This window comes from Poecilia reticulata, linkage group LG2 (genome assembly GCF_000633615.1).
Source record: "Poecilia reticulata strain Guanapo linkage group LG2, Guppy_female_1.0+MT, whole genome shotgun sequence".
Classification (NCBI taxonomy): domain Eukaryota; kingdom Metazoa; phylum Chordata; class Actinopteri; order Cyprinodontiformes; family Poeciliidae; genus Poecilia; species Poecilia reticulata.
In genome coordinates, this window is record NC_024332.1 from 13884651 (window position 1) to 13895606 (window position 10956).

Below are 10956 nucleotides of genomic sequence, written 5' to 3' on the forward strand. Positions count from 1 at the left end.
TGACTTTTCCCGTCTAAAGTGCTTACATTTCAAGCACCTTTGAACAAGCTTTTATCTGCCATTGGCTCTTAGACAGATTTGCTCCATTTCCTGCCTGTCTTCAGTGCTGAAAATATCACACTCAGTCCTGCCACAAGAAYCAAACAACTTTCTTTTATTTATATACACGTCAGGACAGTKGCTCAGGACTGCTTAGGGTAGCAGATTTGTGTCTGGCGAACTGCGTCGTGCGCAGAATTTCATTGAAATGCTGTTGTTCGGCGTCAACATCACAAATTGACGCTGCATTCACTAGGAGTAAAACAGCTTCAAAATCCGACCAAGCATGGCAGGAGTTTGTGTTGGCAAAGGTTGACAAGTTTGTGCTTTGGATTAATTGCTTAATGGCGCCAAAAGGGGGCTGGGAGGGCGGTTGGCCCCCTGTAGTTTTGCTGGCCGTCACAACATCATCTCTTCGTTTTTATTTCTGCTCATTTGTCTTTCGTGAAAGACAGCATTTAAAGGTAACGTAGCTGGGTAAGAAAGAATAGAGTGGGGGAGGGGGATTATTTACTGTCACCACTTTGGGAAGATTTCAGATGTACSAACAGCAAGTTATACAAAGTTCTCAAAATTAATTTTAAAAAAAACAAAAAAAAACAGACTTAACCCTGCTAATTCTGGTTTGCTTGTATTTGAATCAATGCCATCACAGAGATGCAAGAAATCGAGCTGATCGGCAGGAATTACTCAAACTTACAGCCGATGAGCAACTTTTGACAGATTCTGAAACGCTAATAGTTCCACTCCAGTCTGTTCTGCTCGTCTTAACAAGCTGCTTCTGTGTGTTTTATTTGTTTACCAAATTTTCCCTGGGCTAAGGCTGACCCCAACCCTAACCCTACTGCTCACTGTGCTTTCAAATCTGACTCTCAGTACATGTTTGAAGTAGGAGTATGGAAGGAAGTTGAGATCTAAGAGACAAAAACTAACAGAAAAACACAGATGGCCAATCTAAAAAGAACATTAATCAGCTGCTTTATTCCTCGTGTGATATTACCAGACAGATGTGTTTCTCGGATCTTCTTTGAATCTAGATTAAATAATGATAACATAGTAAAGCATAAAAGAAAACTTACAATAGTTCCCCCCCGTGGATTAAAATTGAAATATAAAAGTGAATTTGATAMATTTTTCAGGAAATTCTGGCTCGYATAGCTTTAAATCTCCGACGACAGCATCRTCAGACTCATTGCATTCTGCTCTGGCCTTTTGCATTTTGGGGTTTCCCAAGCCGTTAGTGACTCAACCCCTTTGAAAATCCTTTGGCAGCAACCCCGTTGTGCTTTGAAACCACCGTGCTTTTCAGAAGCGCACAGAGAAAAGTATTCCGTGGCATGAAATCAATCAATTAATCTTGACTTAGTGACAAATCATATCGTTATCCCGACCTCATGCATATTCAGCCAGACATTTTAACAGCCTCATCTGTACCCTGTGGAGTTGGCTTGACTTCGGTTTTTGTTGCTTTGTTCGTTCGTCAACACGTGTGATGAATGCCATATATATATATATGTATACATATATATATATATCCCCCCCCGCAACTTTTGATTGATATTCATTTATTCCTTCCTGGTTTTGTCAGACCCACATGCTTGTCCTATGGATGATTAACGCCTTTGTAAGCCGAGGAGCCTCCTTTAGTTTCCCGGTTCCGTCCTTTCAAATGGAAAAGAGGTTTTCATCTTTGATGAACTTATGAGGGTCTCTTGACAGGTCCGRGCCAGGAGGGTGGGTGGGTAGGTGGTGRGTTGGGGTACCAAACCAGTGCCCCCAAAAACATTCCAACATTCTCCCCTTTCTCAGCCTCCTGGACTACTTCTTTCTCTTATTTTCACCTTCTTCCYGGTTCTCTTTGTCCCTGCTGTACAGCRTGTGRGATCGTTTWGTTTCAATGACACACAGGAGCCTGTATCTGCGTGTTATCTGATGCCGGCATGAATAATTCATCCCCATTAACAAATATGATAAGCGTCAAATAGACRAGGCAGCGGCCTCTTTACCCGAAATTTAATGATGCGTTTGTAAACCGTGCCATTCGAATTGTTTTCTGTTGTCGGGCACAATTTGAGAGGGACAAACGGCTATGAAAGTTTAATGCTAGGAGAACTTGATCTGGCTTCTCGTTCATCTGAAATTACCCTGAAAACAAAAGGAGGAGTACGGTCTGACCTCCACAAAGCGTGTGGGTGTTGGAGTGAATCTGTCTGTCTAAAGAGATAACAGACGGATGCCGATAAGAGGCATGATTAAGTCTAGTCTAGTGCCACGCTCTTTGTGTAATTTCCTCTCACCGGCTTTTATCAACAGTTCTCACGAGCGCATTGAGAAATTCGAGGGAAAAACAATGTTTCATCCCAGCATGGAGTGACTTCTTTTGTTATCTTCAGGTGTAGCTTTTCCCACCCGCTGAGCCAAAGTGAGTCAGAAAGTTGAAGCAGACCGTTTTTACAGCATGGCATTTCTCAAGCTATTTGGAAACCTGTTATCTATGTCAAATCGGTTTTTCAGAACATCTGCTGCCTCTCAAGTGGACCAGACTTTACTTTTTTTTTTCTTTGGTTGTTAGGGACAAATCATTATGCTGGCTGGAAGTCGATACTTTGCGGAATCGCTACATGATGTGGTTACAGCTGCAAGTCTTTCGGGGTGTGACTCTACCAGATTTGGTCACCTAGAGACAGGAATATCTGCCAATTCTTCTTGGCAAAATAGCTCAAGCTCAGTCAGATTTAATACAGAGCGCATGTGAAAAGATCGTAGATTCAGTACCTAAGTCCTGAATCTAATAGGGGCATTCCAACACAGCCATATACTTCGATATAACCCATTGGCCAGGAGCTTTGACTGTATGTTTTGGGTCATTGCTCTGCTAGAGGTTTCATTTCCAGKCCATTTTCAAATCACGTGTAACAGGTTCTGCTCCAGGATTGCCTTGTCTTAGTCAGTTCCGAGCTTCTTTCCATTGACTCTGACCCAGCCTAATAAAAACCAGCCCCGTGTCCTATGCTTAACTTCATACAGAGGTTCTGGACCCTTGTCTATTGAGAAACAATTGCAAAGTTTTACATTTTACCCCATTGCTAATGGAAATGTAAACAACCGCACAGGGAGTTGCCCCACATCACCTTTGCCAGCAATAAAATCACTCATACATTCCTAATTGCTCAGTATTTGTWGACGTGGCCAACACAGACTGAATGGCTTCGTTACTTCTTTTCCCTCTCATTGCCAAATTACAACCCTATAAAGAAATGGAGTTCAGTGGAAGAAATCCCAGAGGATACACTGAAGGGAGCTGGGAATCGAGKGGTATTTCAGATAGGAAGGTTAGCTAGGCTAACTCTGATTTGGTTTCTTGTGCCTGCTGAAAGAAAAGAATCCCCTCCACCATTTTTGCAGTGGGAATGGTGTGTTGAATGTGATGTACCATGTTAGTTTTCTGTGATAGAAAGCAGATTTGTGGAGGATCGATGATTTACCACTTGAGCAATGGATCTCGATAGTTGCCATGGACCACATGGCTGCATTTGATTAATGCTCTCTCTATTCAACTTCCTGGGTTAGGGGGACGGCCATGTCTTGCCAAGATGTCAGACCTAGRCTGGCAACAGACCTAGGCCAGTCCCTGGTCCTATGCTATTTGCTTCACASAGAGGGTCCGGGATTTCGACTATGGAGAAATGATTGCTTGCTAGATGCCTGAACTCTGTTTAGGTTTTAAATTTTATCCAATCGYTAACATTTGCCCTTGAYTTATGTAGTTTGACCCAATGAATCTTACCGGAAATTGTAAACAACCATCCTCCACTGCAAAGACAGAAGTGCAGAGCCGAAAAAGACTGCTATTAATGTTAATTCAAAATTTGAAAGCATGGCCAACATGGACTAAATGGCTCCATTCACTTCCACTGCCARTATTACTAAGACCACAATTCAAAAACGGCACACAAAATCGACATTATTGTTTACAACTTCTCCTTCGGTTCAAATTCTGCTGGAGGAATCCAAGTGAATAGAAGAAAGCACAGATGGAAGTGTAAGCGAGATTTGAATCGAGCGGAATAGCATAGGAAGACGATGGTGAGGCTCGGTTGTGCCATACTCTTATTCGTGTCCTGAACAAAGGTCGATGAGATGTCTGAAGCTTAGAATAGCTGTTCATAATCAAACCCTGCTTTAAGCTACTCTCTTGTGTTATGACACCTGTGGAAAACCTTATGGATGTGAATACTTTTTTGTCTTTTAGCACTTTAGTGTGGTTTTACCCAAGGGGGATGGTAATTAGTTATGATGTAGACGTCCTCCTCTTTTGTTTCAGGCATTTAAGGAGAAGGAAGATGCACACAGAGCAAGGCGTCTCTTGAAAGTCGCCCTGTGTATTCAGGACAACATCGAAGGGTGTGTTGCTCACTCTTATGTAAATATGACACCAGATCTGAAATCATAGCTTCGGGCGCTATGATTTGAGACGGCAGCTTCTCACCTCAATATCCTCCTGTTCTTTACAGCGGGAATGCAGAGCCGCGTCACCTGAATGTGATTATGTTGTCCCACAGCGCTGACACAAATGTCGCCATTTTCAATTCGCACGCACTCCAAAACCTGATTGAGGTCCTGTACCTGAGCTCCCCTTGCTTTATTCAAAATGAAATCACTCCTCGGCTGTTTGCCGACTTGTGGAGGAACATTCGCTCTTGGATTTGGCATTTTATTTTGCTGCATTTTGTAGCGGCCCGTGGCCAGTTTTGCTGTCAGTAGAGAACCCGTAGGCTGTGGCTCACCTTAACAACAACCAGATGAAAATGCGTGCGTGATCTTTTGATCTTTGGGCACTGAGGGAGAAAGTGCGGCTCGTAATTAGAGGACAATTAAAGCGGGAAGCCGGTGGTCTGAGCTGGAGCGTTGAAATGAATAATTCCACCCTGTCTGTCTGAGTCCCGTCAGCCTCCCAGGATCTCATTGTTCCTGAACGCAGAGGCCTTCACTCACAGGCCTCCCTCTGTCTGTAACCTGGCCTTAGTCTGCTCCGACACACAACCTCGCTGTCTGTGAAATCTGATATGGAAGCGAGCGTTCCCGCATTCTGTCTGCAACGCCACTAATTAACGCTTGATCCGACCGAGCAGTCTCAATTTGTCACGTCGACATCATCGTGTTTGTTTCACTTCCATTTATCCTTGGTCGCTATCCGCGCGGCTGCACAAAGAAAAGGTATAGGCTAGAGTGGAATGCACTACTTAGGGTATAAGACAAGCTGGGTTGAGCCTTTTAAGCTTGCAAATTTATGCAACAGTAGKKTCTGTCTGAATAGGGACGACACAAAAAACTCCAAAGACGTCATAGTGCAGCCAAATTGTGGGGCATCCCCTTTCATATACAGATGATTTTAGTGTCCGAACAAGCAAAACCCCGGTGAGGAATTTTGGACGATTATTTGCAGAAGGGCACCCTTTAACTTGAACTTAATCATTTCAGTGATTTCTGTCTCTCGCTTTTATTCGAGGTGCGCACACGTGCATGTACGCATGCGTGCATGTCTGAGCAATCTGAGGATTTTTTTGTTACCCCCTTTGTGTGCATGCGCAGCGGACGTGAAGGCATGCGCCTTTTTTTTTTTTTCTTTTTCCTTCTCCCGTCCCTCCTCTGTTGAACCTTGGCATGGTCTGAGCAGGATGAGAATAAAAGAAGGGCGAAAGGAAAAGAAAGTGCTCCCACAGTTGATTTGGCCATTGTAGGGGTGGCGGTGGGGGCGGCTGGGGGTACACACTGTTTCCATTGATGCTCTGGATGCACGGCTGAAACCCCCAGAAGCTTTAGGAAGGGAACTTATTCAAAGCTTGATGTGACCCGGAGGATTGGGTTGGAAGATGGGTGTTGTGCTCATTGTGGGGACGGTGGGAACATTGTTCTCGTTCCGCTGCTAGAATACCCCTTTACTGCGGGTTTCTTTGGGCTCTATGGGCTAATAGATAGTTTTAAAGACATTGGAGTGCTCTTTTTCACGTTAGAAGTCACTGAGGATATTTAAGGAAGATGAGCATCTACTGAGATTCAACAATTGCCTTGTTGAAGAAGGTTGATTTCTTTGGTTTTYAAGGCTGGATTAAATCGAGCAGTTTCCCGTATCAATGAATGGGATTGAGACAGAGGCATTTTCACTTGTCCTAATGGTGACATATCTTCAGAAAGCTAATAAGACAAACAGCACAAAATCAAGGGACTGGCAGAGTGACGATGGGATGCCATAACAGCTTCTCTGGTTTTTGTCATTGATTCTAGAAACCAGTGTTGGCTTGGGGAAGGTATGCCTAAAACGCCTGTCATTAATCTACCACAGGTGTTAAACTGGGTTGAGATCCGGTAAAAGCTAACATAAGTTCTAGTTAACTGTGACACGTTGTGGTTGTAACTCTAAAGAGCTCTCTTCCGTCAGGAGCTAAATCTGTAACCAAATGTACGGCTTCTGGATAACCTTGGATAGATTAATAATAACATGACATATACAACAGAACACCGGAACATTCTCCTTCTTTCYTGTAACCTTGTGTTCCTACATGTCATTGCAGGATGACTTAAGTTGTGCAACATTTTAAGGAGTTTTAAACCCCCACTTATCTCATCACAACAGGTTTACCAATGTGGTTTGTGGTTAGGAGTCTTGATACGGTGTGTTCACAGATGGAAAATAATCCGATTTTTTGTGTTTTAGTCTAACATTCACCTGTCAGCCAAGCAAAAACCTGTCCGTTCCTGATCAGCTGCACCATCGTTCTACCCAACCGAATCGATCAATACTTAATCGTAGACATCAGTAAAGGAAAATGAGCATAGATGTTTTCAGAGGTGATGAGAGCTGTGGATGCGGGTTTTACTTCTACCATGAATCCATATTAGTCTTGTGATTATTACTGCCAGAGGGATCACCTTTTCACAATAAATAGTTAAGGAATCCTTACATTTTTTATTTGGAGCCACCAGAAGAGCTTTAAAGTTGTCTCCAAGTCTAAATTTTGTTTGAACGGGGAGCACAGATGTGTCAAAACGCATTCCCCTCATTTTGGTTTTTATTTACTGTAGGCGGCAAAAAGAGCTTTTTGAAACTGTACTGCCAAATTTCCCATAGTAATCTTGTTCAGGTCTGGAAACAGTGTTTTGTTTTTCCTCATTGATTTATTTAGACATCTAGTTAAACCGCCCTGTCACTTTGAGATGTAATGCATAAGTTTTTCAGGGAACTGGTAGGTTATAACCAGGTAAAGACTATCCACATGATCGCAGGTAGACGGCTAATATAATTTTCAAAAGCACAAGAAAGCTTTCCTTTTACATCGACGTAGTTTTTCTTTAATACACTCAACATTAATAGAAAAAGGACTGCTGTTGTACGGTTGCATTGAATCCTCAAGCATTCTTCTCAAGGATTTGCTGCCTTATTACTGTTCTGTATGCTACTTTAAGAAGAAAGAAAAAAGATCTCCTTGTGGAATAGGGTTTAATTTTACCACAGACGTTCTCTGAAATGGCCCTGTCTCTTCCGCACAGAATAACTCAGTTTGTAATAATAGGTTTGTTGTAAGCCCTTCAAACCGGGACTGGAGGCAGGTACACTCGAAACTCCTGGGGCACTTATCCAGTTATGAATTCATGCTCTGAAAATAAGCAGAGCGACCTTAAAAACGTCTTCATCCTGCCATAAAGCTGCGTCAGTGCAAGAGGTTTTGAAGGCTATTAGACAAATTTGAGAAGGGTTGCCAACGTGCTAAAGTTTCATCAGCCTGGCTGTTGTTTCCAGAGTCAGATTGTGATTAGCTGCCTCTGGTGACATAGCTGGCTCATTAGAGAGCGGYGCAGCACATGGATCTCTGCTGGTCAACAGTCTGGTTCTGGTGAATGTGGCTGTTTATTTGAATGTTTGTGTTTACAGCTGTGAATACGTGTGGTCCTGGATGCTCTGTCGTTTATTGATAGGCTTGGGTAGCAGCGGTTAGCAAAACCAGGCAGCTGGCCTCTCCTCTCCGCTCCTGTAACACGTATAATTGGACAGCCACGTGCCAAGGTTTGGATTAGTAGCATTGTTCGAATGATTTTACACTCAATGTGCTTCAGAGCAGTTGCGCCTCACCCAGATTTTGGCTTGGACAATAACACAGCAGAAAAATGTACAAGCAGCCGATGAAGAACTGTCAGTTTAAATACCTGATTGTGTTTAAGTTAGTAAAAGAAATCAGTTCCTTGATAATGTCGGTTTTTTTCTTTCTCATTTGTTCCCAACACTCTGCGACCTTTAGCATTTTGGGAACCGGCGTACATGGGAGCATCTGCTGCTGTCAGACTCTGTCCAGCTGGCTAAATCTTACATTAGCGTCCAAAAATGCAAGTACATAATGCTTGGAATGCATAAGCCAACAATGTAACAGTTGCTAAGATGGTGCTGGGCTCAAATCCCAACTCTTTCTGTGTTTGCTCGTTCTCCCTGTGCTTATGTGGGTTCTCTCCAGATACTCCGACTTCGTCCCATAGTCCTGAAAATATGAATTGGTCTCTCTAACTTATAAGGAGTATTTGTGAGAAACTACGCAGACTAAGCTAACTCTTCTTTAACAATCAATGAATTGATCTCAGCCAACGTATAATTCACAAAAAATGTAAGATTTAGAAAATGCGTGACTTTCACAAGCCAGTCAGAGCCAAACACAAAACCAACAATTTTAAATGCGCAGTACTGCTCTGTGACTGCAGCGCTTATTGTCATCTTCTCGTATTCTCCTTCTTGCCTGGTAGAAACAAAGAGCCTGGAAATGTTCTCTCCTCTTCGTCTTATGAAAGGACTAACCTTGCATCTCAAGGAGTGCGAGTTGCGCATAATTACATCTCTCGGTTACCACACTGTTTTCACAAGAACTATTTATGAGCTTATGCTCGCTGCTGTGTTCGCTCTTCTGACTGCGTGTACTTGGCAKCGTGTTAACAGGGACCGCTCTTTGTAAAAACGAGCATATTTTCTGAAACTCTGCGAGTTTACGAGCAATTTGTTTGATATGGTTAAGTGTGATCGTTCTCCTTTCAAAACCCYTATTTTAACAATGTATCTCTTCTCAGTATGTTTGCCCCTGGTGTACGGCTCTTGGATTTGGAAGAAAAAAGAAGAACAGGATGAAATTATGCAGAAATTGATATGGAAACAGCTGAACATTGGCCTGAGGTCGCCTTGTCAGAGCAGCGTAGTGAAGTGAACACAGGCCCAGAGGTCAGAATTACAGCAGAATGACAACCTGCGGTCAAGATAGCGAGAAAGAGGATTACAGCGGCATTAATTCAGAATTTACACAGAGATTTAACTGAGATCCACAAAGGGAAGCTGCAGCAGAGCAGCTGCAAGTGCATAAGACTCAATAACAGTGGGAAGTTAACCTGGCTGCTTCGACTACTGTTGTGTGTCTTCTGTTTTCATCTTGGTTACAATTTGAGGAAAGAAGGCCRTTTTGTCTGCGTTTAGAAGAGAAATGCATTTTCTGCGGTTACTTTCTCTCCTGACAGACTTCATTGTAATTCGAATCGATCGCTTTTATTTTTCAACAGAGTGGCGGCATTTACAGGATGCCCCTGACCTCTGTACGTTCTGTCAAAGTCAATTTATGTATAGAGCGCACTTAAAACAACACCGGTTGGACCAAGGCGCTGTACACCAACGTAAAACAAGTTAAATGCAAAAGAAAAAAGCTAATAAAGGTAAAACTGCACAGCCGAACAAAATCGGTGTTCCTGGATGACCTTGGCGTTCGCCAGGCTCAACTAGGAGCTCAGAAAACGTAGAATCAGTTTTTTTTTCCTGCTGCCGACTTGGAATCATTTCACCTCATGCCAACAACTACAATTGCGTTTACAGCGACTCTTGCGTGTTTTTGCATATTTAAAAAAAAAACACCAAACAAGCATGTAGTTACAGATGGCTTCTGACGGAACRAAATCACAGCCACTCCTCAAGTCGCCTCGCCCCAGCGGCAGGTTCTGTCATCTGGCAGCATCATTTTAAAAATGGGTTTTTGACAACACGTACGACATCGTCCGAACGAATCAAAGCTTTAGCTGCGCCTTCAGTAAAAGGAAACAATTTGAAACCCCGTCTGCGTTTTTGTTTGCATCACGGGGCRAAGAAATAAAGGCTTAAGGGTGACAATTCTGTCAGGATTTTTTCAGACGCATTCCATTAGTAGGGGGTATTTTCAGACACAGGGAAGTCTTTAGAATGCTTTTAAAGGGAGCTTTAGGTCCTAATGGGAGAAAATACAGCCTTTCATATCCGCAGCATAACATCGGGAAGAAATGTGCCAGGACCGAGATGGGGTTCTTTTGGTTCAGAGGCTTTCAGATTAAATATATAAATAAATATATATATATATMTCTTGCTGACACTCAAAATGACAACATTCCATTCCAGTGACAGAACAGAGGCAATAACGGAGAACAGATATTATTTTGTGTGACAGCTGAAGACGTAGCTCCCCGTATCAGATGTCAAAAAAAAAAGAAACGTCTCAGTATTTCTCAAGCAATCAAACCGGCTTATTATTTATTGTCTGCTCTCGTTCTTTTCTCTAGTTTGACCCGGGTGCCAGCGAGCAGCACCAAGCTGCGCTCGGGCTTAACCTGCCAGTCGTCCGGGAGGGATCGCTCCGCTGCATGCGTTGACCTTTTCCCTCTGCCTCTTGCCAGAACACTCTTGCTGTCGAGCCAAAGAACCGGTGGGGGGAATCGGCTCTTTCTTTGCCAAAATGGCGGCTTTGTGATTCATGTTACTCGTTAAGAGGCTCATTTTTGGTCTTGAGAGTTGTAGCCGAGGCCGCTGTAAGAATAGCCTTAATTACCAGCTCAAGGGGTGGTACACATCGAGAACATAATTAATGTCTTACT